The sequence below is a fragment of the Nycticebus coucang genome, chromosome 3 (assembly GCF_027406575.1).
Source record: "Nycticebus coucang isolate mNycCou1 chromosome 3, mNycCou1.pri, whole genome shotgun sequence".
NCBI classification, from domain to species: Eukaryota; Metazoa; Chordata; class Mammalia; order Primates; family Lorisidae; genus Nycticebus; species Nycticebus coucang.
The window spans coordinates 124666247-124678956 of record NC_069782.1 but is presented as its reverse complement, the minus strand read 5'-3'; the positions used below and the strand labels follow the sequence as shown (position 1 = coordinate 124678956).

The 12710-nt window shown below is 42.9% G+C and overlaps 1 pseudogene; it reads right to left on the bottom strand.

Annotated features, from left to right (window-relative positions):
* Positions 1-12327: 12327 nt before the first annotated feature.
* LOC128580655 (60S ribosomal protein L39-like) lies at positions 12328-12483 on the bottom strand (annotated as a pseudogene).
* Between the last annotated feature and the right edge of the window lie 227 nt (positions 12484-12710).

The window sequence follows — 12710 nt, the reverse complement described above, 5'->3', positions numbered from 1 at the left end:
CCTAGGGAAAAAAAATTTATAATGAATGGCAAAAGATTAGAGACTTTCCATGGAAGTCAGGAACAAGACAGACAACTATCATCGTAGTGAGGATCTTTACTAATGTCAGGGTCAAAAATGAGACTTGTACACATGGGTGAGAGATTGATTCCTGGTTCTCCTCCATCCTCCCTGCTGGATTCTCCCCTCTGACCTGGATTTTTACCTCTCAGTCTGTGGCAAGGAGCAGATGGAAAATGTAGCTTAAGGCTCAGCACCTGTGGCTCAAGTGGCTAAGGCACTAGCCACATATACCTGAGCTGGCGGGTACAAATCCAGCCTGGACCCTCCAAACACAATGACGGCTGCAACCGAAAAATAGCCAGGCGTTGTGGTGGGCACCTGTAGTACCAGCTACTTGGGAGGTGGAGGCAGGAGACTCACTTGAGCCCAGGAGTTGGAAGTTGCTGTGAGCTGTGATGCCACAGCACTCTACCCAGGGCAACAGATTGAGGCTCTGTCTCAAAAAAAAAAAATTTTTAATGATTACAATTTTTAAGCCATAAAGAAAGATTGGGGGGGTGAGGAGACGATAAGTAAAAATAAAAAGAGAATTAATTGAGCAAGAAGGGCAAGTAAAAGAAGGAGAATGAAGACATGGGAGATGCGTAGATGAGTAGGAAGGAGTGGAATTTTCAGATGGAGAATGAGGATGAGAAAATGGGAAGAACAATAGCTGGGGATTCACCTGGAAGTGTATTGCCACTGAGAGTGTGGAGGTGAGTGAGATGGAGCTGGGCTAACAAGAGGATTTGACTGGAATTAAGTAGCTTGCAGAGGCATAGAGAGCCTTTCAGTCAGAGGTTATGTTTGGGGAAGCTCTGAGTTCTTAAAGATGTGTCAGGCCCTCTGCTAAGTGGTTTACATTTATTGCATTATTTATCTTAACCCTTGCAATGACTCTGTAATCTGGGTACTTTACTTTTCCCATGATACAGATGAAGAAACTGAGACTTAGAGAAATTAAGTCTTTTTCCTAAGATCAGTCATCCAATTACAAGTGTAGCAGATTCAACCCTGAGTCTGCTGACTTTGGAGGTCTGATGGGATGATCTTCAGCTTTCCTCCTCCAAATTCATGTCTGGCTTGACCCAGTTTCCCTTCCGAGACTGGATGTATTCAGGGTGGCACGGGAGGGATGGCTATGCACTGTATGGACAGGTAAAAAGTTTGTCAGACTAGTGAACTTATGGATGCCAATGGGTCTAAAATCTGTGTCAAGGGAGGAGCCAAGGTTGATTCATTTGGAGGCAAAGCAGGCAGGACACTGGATACCTAAAGCCCTGACACAGAAGAAACCATCCTCTTCTGAGTCTTCTGGAAGTGGATTATGGTTCAGTCTTGGAACAGACTTTCAGTGATGGCTTTCTGAAAATGGGTGAGCTGCTTCATACTGTAGAAGCTCCCTGCTGGATCCAAACCAGCTTCGCCATTCACTTATTCATTATTACAAATTTCCAGGGAGGATCCACAATGGGTCCTCTCTGTTCTAGGGGCTGGGGCAACAAGGCAAACATGCTCCCTGCACTCCTGGAGATTTCATTTTAGTAGAGAAAACAAATACAAACAAATATGGAGACTAATATTATAATTACATTTTATAAACCATGATATGTATTATCGGGAAATGGACAAGGTCTGAGATGAGAAATAAGGGAGGGAGCTGAAGTGGACCCTGTTTGTTAGTGTTCTGCTGAGGTGTTCCTGGATCCCTTTAGCAGTTTTGGTGCACCAGTCCCCCAGCTTCCCTGTGCTTTTGTTTTTAAAGCTTGGTGCATGCAACTCTGTTCCAAGGATAGCCTTTCTGCTGCTGGAGCTCTTTGCCCACATGAACAGAAACCTCCCTAAACCTCCAAGGAGTCAGTCAGGTGACAGTATGAAAGTCCAGCCCCCATCTTTAGGAGGAACAAGATTCTTGGGTGCACTCCTCCCAGCTTTCCTGAGGAGTCAGGCCGAGGCAGGGACTGTGCCCGAAATCCAGGCTTCCAGGCATCTTCTTGCTTGATGTCTTCCAGCTTCCCCTACTCCCTTACTAGTTTCTTCCCAGGGGCACTTTTTAAATAAAACCCTTGCTCATGAATCCTGTGTCAGGGTTTGCTTCTGGGCCTAAGATAGAGTCAGGATCTGATGGACATTTTCAGAAGGTACGGTGGTTCGGGGGGAGAGCAGCCTGTAGGTCTGGTAAGGACTAGCAGTCCAGGTGAGGGATGAAGGACGCTTACTCTAGGAGAGTGCCCATGGTGACAGCAGAGGAGGAGAGATCTAAGATCTGTTTTGAAAATGGAATTGACAAGGTTTGCTTGGGCATGTGTGAAGAAAAGGGAGAGATCCAGGGCGGCACCTGTCGCTCAAAGGAATAGGGTACCGGCCCCATATGCTGGAGGTGACAGGTTCAAACCCAGCCCTGGCCAAAAACTGCAAAAAAAAAAAAAAGAAAGAAAAGGGAGAGATCCAGGATTTGACATGGACATGGAGGACTATTTCGGACAGAAATCCCCTCTTTGGATGGAAGTATTGTAAACTAGGTGACTTCAAAGGTCATGCATTTTCCATTGGAAGATCCACCTATAGTGACTGTATTCAGCAACCAAACAAAAGATAGGAGCTAGAGATGGTTACAAATGGGAACGAACATAAGAACACAGGGAACATGTGTATAACCTAGCAGATATCTTGTAAAAACCATTAAAGTTGCCTCAAATTCCTTTTCATTATCTAATGGGGTGTTTCCATTTTCTGCTTGTATGGTGCCCCACCCACTTGAATCTGGGCCATGCCTGGCATTGTGAAACATGTGGGGCCTTGGTCTAGGTGGAGAGTGTTTGTGTGAGAATCGCACTGACCTCTTGCATGGCTATCTTATGCTCTTGGTGACTGATGACCTTGGTTTTTAAGAGAACAGGTGTGGGCTTTATCATCACTATCATTATCATTAGTACTAACATTTATTGAGCGCTCTCACAGTGCCAGGTACTCTGCCTGTGTACTTAGTATATATAACCTCATTCAACCTTCATGGCATCTCTTTGAGCTGGTGGCTTGTAGTCATGCCTTAGCCATTGAACTGGAAGTCTCATACCAGACCCCAAATTCTCAACCAGTGTGATAAGCAAACTGAAGAAAAGTAAATGCTCTTGGAGAAGCCTGTAATCTTCTGCCTCCTACCAAAACTCAGCCCCTCATGGCTGCTGGGCCTCAGGGCAGCAGTGCTGTGTTCTCACTTTCCCACCTTCCGTTTCTCTTGGCTGACACACACACTGCCCTCTGTCCCGGCCCTATCTGGTGTCCCAGTTCTTCATGGAATCTATCTTGCTCCATTCTACAAAACAGGGCACTCTCTTGGCACTTTGATCTCTTTCTTGTTTCCTAGTTCATAACAATCATTTAAGAGGTCAGTACTCTCTAAAGTTTGGGAATTCCTTAGAGACAAACCCAAAGTAACTTTTTTCAGGGCACTTCAGATTCATTGAACCGATGTTCATTAACACCTGCTACATGTGTTTGGCAATGAGGGGAGTAAAAGTGGGAGACAATGTCCTTGATTGTTGGGAACTCACAGTTAATGTCAAGCATGTCATCCAGATGACACATATACAGAAGGCTGTGCCAAATAGCCCTGTATTCCCAATTCTCTGGAGACTTCAAGGACCTTTTCTATTTTAAGAGAGGATCCCAAAGGCCTGAAAAAATTGCTGCTATAGGTTGGACAGACTAAACGTCCAACAGAAAAGATTAGTAAACTCACTAATTTAATCCACACCATGTCTTGCAGACCTTAAATAAAAGAAGAATTATATCTTTTTTTTTTTGTGATTTTTGGCCAGGGCTGGATTTGAACCCGCCACCTCTGGCATATGGGACCTGCGCCCTACTCTTTGAGCCACAGATGCCGCCCAAAAGAAGAATTATAAATCACATGAGTATCGTATCAAGTTGTGAAGTGAGAAAAAAGGTGAACATAATATTTTGCACACTATGATCCTGTTTACATGATAAAAGGATAAATTGTGTGCAGGTTAATAGTGATTATCTCAAAATAGTAACATTTCTGATGTTCTTGTTTTCTTCATATGGTTGGCTTAAATTTTTGATTTAAAAAATAAATTATTCAGAAGTCTATCTGAAAAGATACACTGTATGGCTCCAACTGTATGACATTCTGAAAAAGACAAAACTATGGCGACAGTAAAAAGATTAGGGGTTGCCAGGTGTCTGGGTGGAGACAGGAATAAATAGGTGGAGCCCAGAGGATTTTTAGGGCAGTGAAACTATCCTGTATGATGTGGTTATGATGGATACATGTCATTATACACTCGTCAAAGCCTATAGAATGAAAGACACAAAGAGTGAACCCAAATGAAAACTATGGATTTAGTTAATGATAATGTATCGACATTGGCTCATCAATTGTAACATATATACTGCACTAATGCACTAATGCAAGATGTCAATAATACAGAAAACTGTGGGGTGGTGGTTTGAGAAGGAGCTCCCTCTACCTTCTGCTCAATTTCTCTGTAAATGTTAAAACGTCTCTAAAAATTTAAAGTCTATTAATTTTTTTTTTTTTTTGAGACAGAGTCTCACTTTGATACCCTGGGTAGATTGCCATGGCGTCACAGCTCATAACAACCTCAAACTTCTGGGCTTAAGTGATTCTCTTGCCTTAGCCTCCCAAGTAGCTGGGACTACAGGTGCCCACCACTCGCCCAGCTATTTTTTTGTTGCAGTTGTCATTGTTGCTTAGCTGGTCTGGGCTGAGTTGGAACCCGCCAGCCTGGGTGTTTGTGGCCGGCACCGTACCCACTGAGCTATAGGCACCGCCCCTCTCCCTAATTTCAATGTCTTTCCCCCTTCCCCAGAGGATATTCTTTCCATCTGTTTGTGTACTTTTTATATGAAGGTCAATATAAACAATATATATTATAATATCATAGATCTTTTATCTTCTCAAAATGGCATTGACTTATCAAACTCTCTAAATTGCTTTTTTTGTTTTTTTATTTTGGCCGGGGCTAGGTATGAACCCGCCACCTCTGGCATATGGGGCGGCGCTCTACTCCTTTGAGCCACAGGCACCGCCCCAAATTACTTTTTTTTTTTTTTTAGACAGAACCTCAAGCTGTTACCCTGGGTAGAGTGCTATGGCATCACAGCTCACAGCAACCTCCAACTCCTGGGCTCAAGTGATTCTCCTGCCTCCGCCTCCCAGGTAGCTGGGATTACAGGCACCTGCCACAACGCCCGGCTATTTTTTGGTTGCAGCCATCATTGTTGTTTGGTGGGCCTAGGCTGGATTCAAACCCACTAGGTCAGGTGTATGTAGCTGGTGCCTTAGCCACTTGAGCCACAGGAGCCGAGCCCCAAATTACTTTTTTATTAACCTCTTATTAACAATTTGTATTGGTACATGTTCTTGCTTATTCATTTTAACTGCTATGTAGTATTCCATTGTATGAGTATATCAGAATAAAAAGTTTTAAAATAACGCCTTAGAATATATCTTAATAATATGAGAAAGTACTCATGATATTAAGTGAAAAAGAAACACAAGAGGTAGATAATTATTTACAGTATGATACAAAACACGTATAAAGTAAAATACTATAACAACAAATATAAAAAATGTTAACAACGCTATTTTTGGATTGTGTAATTACTGATACTTTTCCATATTTCCTAAACCTTGTATAATAAATAAGCACTGATTTTAATAATTTCTAAAAAATTACAAATAAAAGCACATAGTACTACTTAACAGGAGTTTGAGCAATGTAATCCATGAGATTTTTATCTCCCTCCCCACCTCTGCTGCAAATCCCCTTGATATTTTGTAAATAGCCCCACCTTGCTTCTGGCCAGGGATCTCCAGGGTCAGCAGTTGGCTTTGCAGCTCCCTGTCCCAAAGGCCATATCTCCCTGGTATCCACAGCACATTGGGTTGATTTTTGATGCCTAATACTCACCACACAATTATAGGATTGGCTATAATTATGCCTTCAGTGATATTATGGGATTGGATATAAATATTCTTGCTACATGTGAGCAGGGTTTATTTCTGTTCACAGTTTACCATCTGGCTGCAGTATACCACACCCTTTTCTAGCTGGGAGAGGCAGGGAAGAACACTATTCAATCCAGAGGTGAAACAGGAATGGGATTGAAGGTTTTAAATAATCGACTTGTGAGCAATCATCTCAACATGTGTGATGGTGGTGGGGCCATTGTGTCAGAAATGCCAGGAAAAGGACAGCAGGTTTGTATCAGGCTCGCGTTGCACCCGACGCAGAGTGGGCAGGCAAAGAGGACTCCATGTCTCTCCCCACTCTGAGCTTGGAAGGAAGCTCAGTGAGGCTGGCCCAGACCCTGCCCAGTCACGGTGCTCCTGTGAATTTGAAGCCCCTCTCATTGCAGAGATACCCACCTCTCCACCTTCTGCCTTGATCATCACCGCCCCAGATCAAGTCTTACATTTTCTCCTGCTGGCTGGATAGTTCCATCTGCCTGCCCTACTGTACCATCAAACTCAACTCAGAATTTTTGTTCTTAGATGCCCAACTAAGCCTTTCTTCTGACTTTCCTGTTTCTCTTAATGGCAACACTGTAGTCTTCGTCATCTAGGAAGAAGCAGATCTGCTGATCTTTCCTCAGCAGAAGCCCAGTCTTTCCTCAGCAGAAGCCCAGTCTTTCTTTCTTTACCCTGATCTGGCACACTTCCTGGCTCTCATTTGTTGAATAAATGAATGAGCTGATGAATGAAATATGTCTTCCTTTCCATTCCTCATGGTCACCTCCCTAGTTGTAGCCTTTCTTACCTCACACCTGGATAAATGCAGAAATGTCTCTCTGGGTTGTTCTGCCCCTGATCTTTCTCAGCTCCAGTTCTTCTGTTGCTGCCACCAGATAGGTTGTCCTTACCCGCCACCTCCATCACACCACTCCCCTGTTTAGAAACCTTGCTGACTTGGGGGGCGGCGCCTGTGGCTCAGTTGGTAAGGCGCCAGCCCCATATACCGAGGGTGGCGGGTTCAAACCCGGCCCCGGCTGCACTGCAAACCAAAAAATAGCCGGGCGTTGTGGCGGGCGCCTGTAGTCCCAGCTACTCGGGAGGCTGAGGCAAGAGAATCGCTTAAGCCCAGGAGTTGGAGGTTGCTGTGAGCTGTGTGAGGCCACGGCACTCTATCAAGGGTGATAAAGTGAGACTCTGTCTCTACAAAAAAAAAAGAAACCTTGCTGACTCCTCACAGGCTGCTGCATATAATTCAAAATCACAGGCTTAGCTTCCAGGGCCACTGCACTCTAGCCCCAGTTAACACCTCTACTCTGTGACTAAAACTCCTCATGTTCCTGGCCTTTTGTTCTATCCTCACATATCTTGCACTTGACCAGCTCCATAGCTATTCCCAGGCCATTCCCTTAGTCTGGGCTAATGTTGCCTTTATTTTCTTTTTCTTTTTTAAAGGACAGAGTCCTACTCTATTACCTGGATTGAGTGCCATGGCATCTTCATAGCTCACAGCAACCTTCTGGGCTCAAGCCATCTTCCAGCCTCAGCCTCCCTCATAGGTGGGACTACGGATGCCTGCCACAAAACCTGGTTAATTTTTCTATTTTAGTAAAAATGGGGTCTCTTGCTCAGGCTAGTCTTGAACTCCTAGCCTTAAGTAATCCTCCTGCCTCAGCCTTCTAGAGCACTAGGATTACAGGCCACCACCCTGGGCCTGACCGTGCCATTTCTATCTGTTCTCTAAACCTTCCCATCTTTTTGGACACAGCTCACATCCCTTTTCTTCCATGAAGTTTTTTCAGGTCATGCCACCCCTGACTTCCTCTACTCCAGGCTTACTGTCTATGCTATTGTTGGATCTTGTGCCATCTTTTATTTTATTTTGTTACAGTGAACTTACTGTTCATCCTTTGTATTATAGTTGTTATTTTAATCATTTTCTATGCTTGTCTTTGCTTTCTAACTAGATCATACGATCTAGCAGAGGGAACTGCTCTGTCTTAGTTGCTTTTTTGCTGGGGTGCTTTTGAGCTTCATCTGTCCTCTCCCGCACAGTCACTCTTCACTGTGACATGTGACCCTGGCCAGCCATTGCCAGTACCCAATCCCCTTGTCACACTGATTATTCCAGGGATGACTCATTATGGTGTATGAGGCCAAGTAGTCCAACCTCAACCTTTTCCTACTATTTGTCTATCTGAAGCAAGTGGGGAAAGACCTCTCATCTCTAGGTTCTCAGAGTGGACAAGTATGACTTTGGGACCACTAAGTTCCCCTTTAGATGAAAAAGGGTAGTCTCGTCTGCAGTAGTAGAGGATGTGGCCAACACCCAGGGAGAAGCAGTCAGAAATGAGAAGAGTTGGGCAGTGCCTGTGGCTCAAAGGAGTAGGGCACTGGCCCCATATACCGGAGGTGGTGGGTTCAAACCTGGCCCCTGCCAAAAACTGCAAAAAAAAAAAAAAGAAATGAGAGAGATCTGATGACAGCTCTTAAGGCCCTGGATCAAATTCTACCTTAACATTTTAATTACCAAGCCAACAAATCTCCCTTACTGAATGAAAGGAATGGGCCCCTTTTATCACTTATGTATGTGCCATTTTATTACTTTACTTCAATGAAAATTTTGTGAAGATAAGTATTCTATTAGTCATTTTAGACAATTTTGAAAATATAAAAGTTTAAAGAAAAAAGAGATGAATGTCATCCATTTCCCTACCACCCAAAGTTACTGCTACCTGCATTCACCTTGCTTTTTTCTTTTTAATCCTTTTTCCTATGTATACTTTTTTTTTTTTTTTTTAGAGACAGAGTCTCATTTTATATGCCCTCAGTAGAGTGCTGTGATATCACAGCTCACAGCAACCTCCAACTCCTGGGCTTAGACAATTCTCTTGCCTCAGCCTCCCAAGTAGCTGGGACTATAGGCGCCCGCCACAATGCCTGACTATTTTTTGTTGCGGTTTGGCCAGGGCTGGGTTTGAACCTGCCACCCTTGGTATATGGGGCCAGTTCCCTACCCACTGAGCCACAGGCACCACCCCCTATGTATACTTTTTATAAAGCAAGGTTATTGTGCTGTATGTTCAGTTTTTTATTATGCTTTTCTCTCTGATCATTATAAGTAGTTCAGCATTCACTGTTTTATAGACTAGTCTTCAAATTTGTTTATGTTTTTCTTTTTAAAATGTTCTCCTTATTTTTCTTATTTTTGAAGAGGGGGGCTGAGGTGAGAGAGCGAAGTGGTAGGAATCAGGTAAAGGGTAAGAAAGAGATGCCAAGAGAATTCTTGGCAGCAGGAGAAAAGAAAGGAGAGATGACCCTGGTTTGCTTTGTTGTGCTTCTGTATTTTTGTCCTGCCTGGTTCCAGAGAAGATTTGAGGCACTGCTATGCTTGTGGCCTTAGAATGGCTCTCCAGTCTTTTTTTCAGCAGTGATGGGTGCAGTGGCTGCTGTTGTTCATGCGCCTATGCCCCTGAGGCTGAGCCAGAACTGGTTTCTACAGGCTGCAATTCAAGATGGCCAATTCGCAATCCTAGCAAAATCAATCTATTGGAAACTAATGAGGCACAAATAGTTCATGCACTTTGAGGCTGATCTGCCAAATGAGATAAACAGGGCTCTATCAGCAGGGAAAATCAATGATGCAAAAATACATTTCAATCTAGCAGTATTTTCCCCCGGGATGCCCACGACATCACATTCTATTGTTTTGCTGCTTCTGTGGCAATTCTTGTCTAAGCTTCTGTAGGCCAAGCCAAGAGAAACTCCCTTACCCAGAGTTTTATGCTCCCAGAGGCTGATGAATGCCAAGATTTGGCGGTTAAGACTGAGAGGCCTGGGCACTCAACATGTGCAAGAAAAGAGGACTTTCTGTTTTGTAAGCAAACACTAACCTTTATGTTTCTAAACCACTCTCCTTACTGGGTGATGTAATTAGCAAGTAACCTGATTGTGAACTTTCCAAGAGAGCAAATCACAAAAGTATTGTATTATTAATTCACATTTATAAAACACAAAATAGAGTGATATTTTTAAAGTCCTATCATTTTTGTGCCACTAGCTTTATTTTCCCTTAAATATACTACTAGCAAAATATGATGATTGTGAAAAATTTTGAAGGTGTTGATAAACAAAAAGAAAAAAAAATTAAGCCATCTCTATTTAATTTTACTTGTATCCTCCTAATTTCTTTCCATGCAGAATTATTTAAAAAAGAAAACCATATAATTAACTAAGCTGTTCTATAAACTACTGTAAAAAGTTGTAACATACTAGAGTTGTACATTCTAAACAGGCCTTTCCCCCAACATGGCTGTGCCTTGGACGGCCAAACATGCTGATGCCCTGTGTATACAGAAGCCCACTTGATCTTTGGGAAGCCTGATTAGAATGGATGGTTTGACTCAGGGAAGTGAATGAGGAATAGAAAATACTAGGTCTGCTCCTGAATAGGAGATGTCTTACAGGAACTTGGGCCCCTGGCAAGGAGTGAGTCCAATGGGCCTTGCCAGTCAGCTATCTCCACTGAAATCATTGTAGAGAATCAACCACCTAAGTTACCCTATGGAGCATCAGGTTAAACCCAAGGGTAGCCAGCAAACGGAGGACACAGGCTGAGACGCAAGGCCTAGACAAATAAAGAAGGCTCAGGGTAAGACCATTTGATGTCCTGGAGAACCTGTGTATAATCTGGAATAGCTGACTTTCTCCTAGAGGGCAAAGACTGAATCAGTTTGTCCCAGGCCCTGTGACCAGCAGAGTGGAAATTGAGAAAATATTTGTTGAATAAAGGAATAATGGTTCTACTTCTTCCTAGTCATATTTCTAGTTTTAGCTCAGATATTGTCTCTTCCAGGAAGTCTTCTGTAATCAACATCTTTTACTAATCCTCTCTACCTTTAGTCCTGGATAAAAGTCCTCTCCACCAGAACCTGTACAACTCAACAATAAAAAAGACAAATAATCGGGCGGCGCCTGTGGCTCAGTGAGCAGGGCGCCGGCCCCATATACCGAGGGTGGCGGGTTCAAACCCAGCCCCGGCCAAACTGCAACAAAAAAATAGCTGGGTGTTGTGGCGGGCGCCTGTAGTCCCAGCTACTTGGGAGGCTGAGGCAGGAGAATCACCTAAGCCCAGGAGTTGGAGGTTGTTGTGAGCTGTGTGATGCCACGGCACTCTACTGAGGGCAATAAAGTGAAACTCTGTCTCTACAAAAAAAAAAAAAAAAAAAAAAAAGACAAATAATCTAACATTAAAAGGAAAAAAAATGAATAGATATTTCTTCAAAGAAGATACACAAATGGCCAATAAGTACACAAAAAGATGTTCAACATCATTTGTCATTAGGGAAATGCAAATCAAAAGCACAATGAGAATCCAGCAAGGTGATGAGTACCTATAGTTGCAGCTACTCTGGAGGCTGAGGAGGGAGGATTGCTTGAGGCCAGGAGTTTGAGGCTGTAGTGTGCTATGATCACACTTGTGAATAGACACTGCACTTTAGCCTGAACTGCATAGTGAAACTGCACCTCTAATAAAAATAAAAAACAAACAAACAATAAATAAACCACAATGAGATACCGCTTCATGCCCCCTGAGATGGCTATAATAAGCATGACAGACAATACTAAGTATTAGTAGGGATATGAAGAAATTACAACTCTCATGTATTGCTTGTGTGAATGGTGCAGCTGCTTTGGAAACAGTCTGGCAGTTCCTCAAAAAGTTAAACATAGAGTTACCATATGAGCCAGCAATTCCACTCCTAGGTACATACACAAGAAACTTGAAAACATATGTTCATACAAAAACTGGTACATGAGTGTTCATAACAGCATTATTCATAGTAGACAAAAAGTAGTAACAACCCAAAAGTCTTCAACTGATGAATGGATAAACAAACTGTGGTATATGTGTACAAGGAATATTATTCAGCCATAAAAAGGAGCAAAGTACTGATACATGCTATAGCAAGGGTAAACCTTAAAAATATGCTAAATGAATGAAGCCAGACACAGAAGGCCACATATTACATGATTCCATTTATGTGAAATGTTCAGAATAGGCAACTCTATAGATATGGAAAGTACATTAGTGATTGCTAGGGATCAGAGGAGAAGGGAGATATGGGGTGACAGCTAATAGGTATAGGTTTTTTTGTTTGTTTGTTTTTTCAAATACAAGGTCTCACATATTTATTACTGCACCAGCTTATTAGTGAAGAGCATATAAACGAAGAGAAAGATGATAATGATATAAGCATGAGTATGTGCCATCTCATTCCTTATAGACCCAGCTTGGTTCTTCTCCAGTGTCTCCTCTTCCAGTTGTACTTGATTTTATTACCAGTTTTCTTTCGAATCCACTGGGGAATGGGATGATTTTGTTTTTGTTTCTTGGCCAAAAACTACTTGATTCTGCAAGTCTTGTGAAAGGACATGGTGACACACAGAACTAATTACACTCACCACAATGGAGGAGAGAGAGACAGAGAGGTATAGGTTTTTTTTTTTAAGAGATAGAATCTCATTTTGTCACCCTCGATAGAGTGCTATGGCGTCATAGCTCACAGCAACCTCCAGCTCTTGGGCTTAGGCGATTCTCTTGCCTCAGCCTCCTGAGTAGCTGAGACCACAGGCCCCTGCCACAATGCCCGGCTATTTTTTG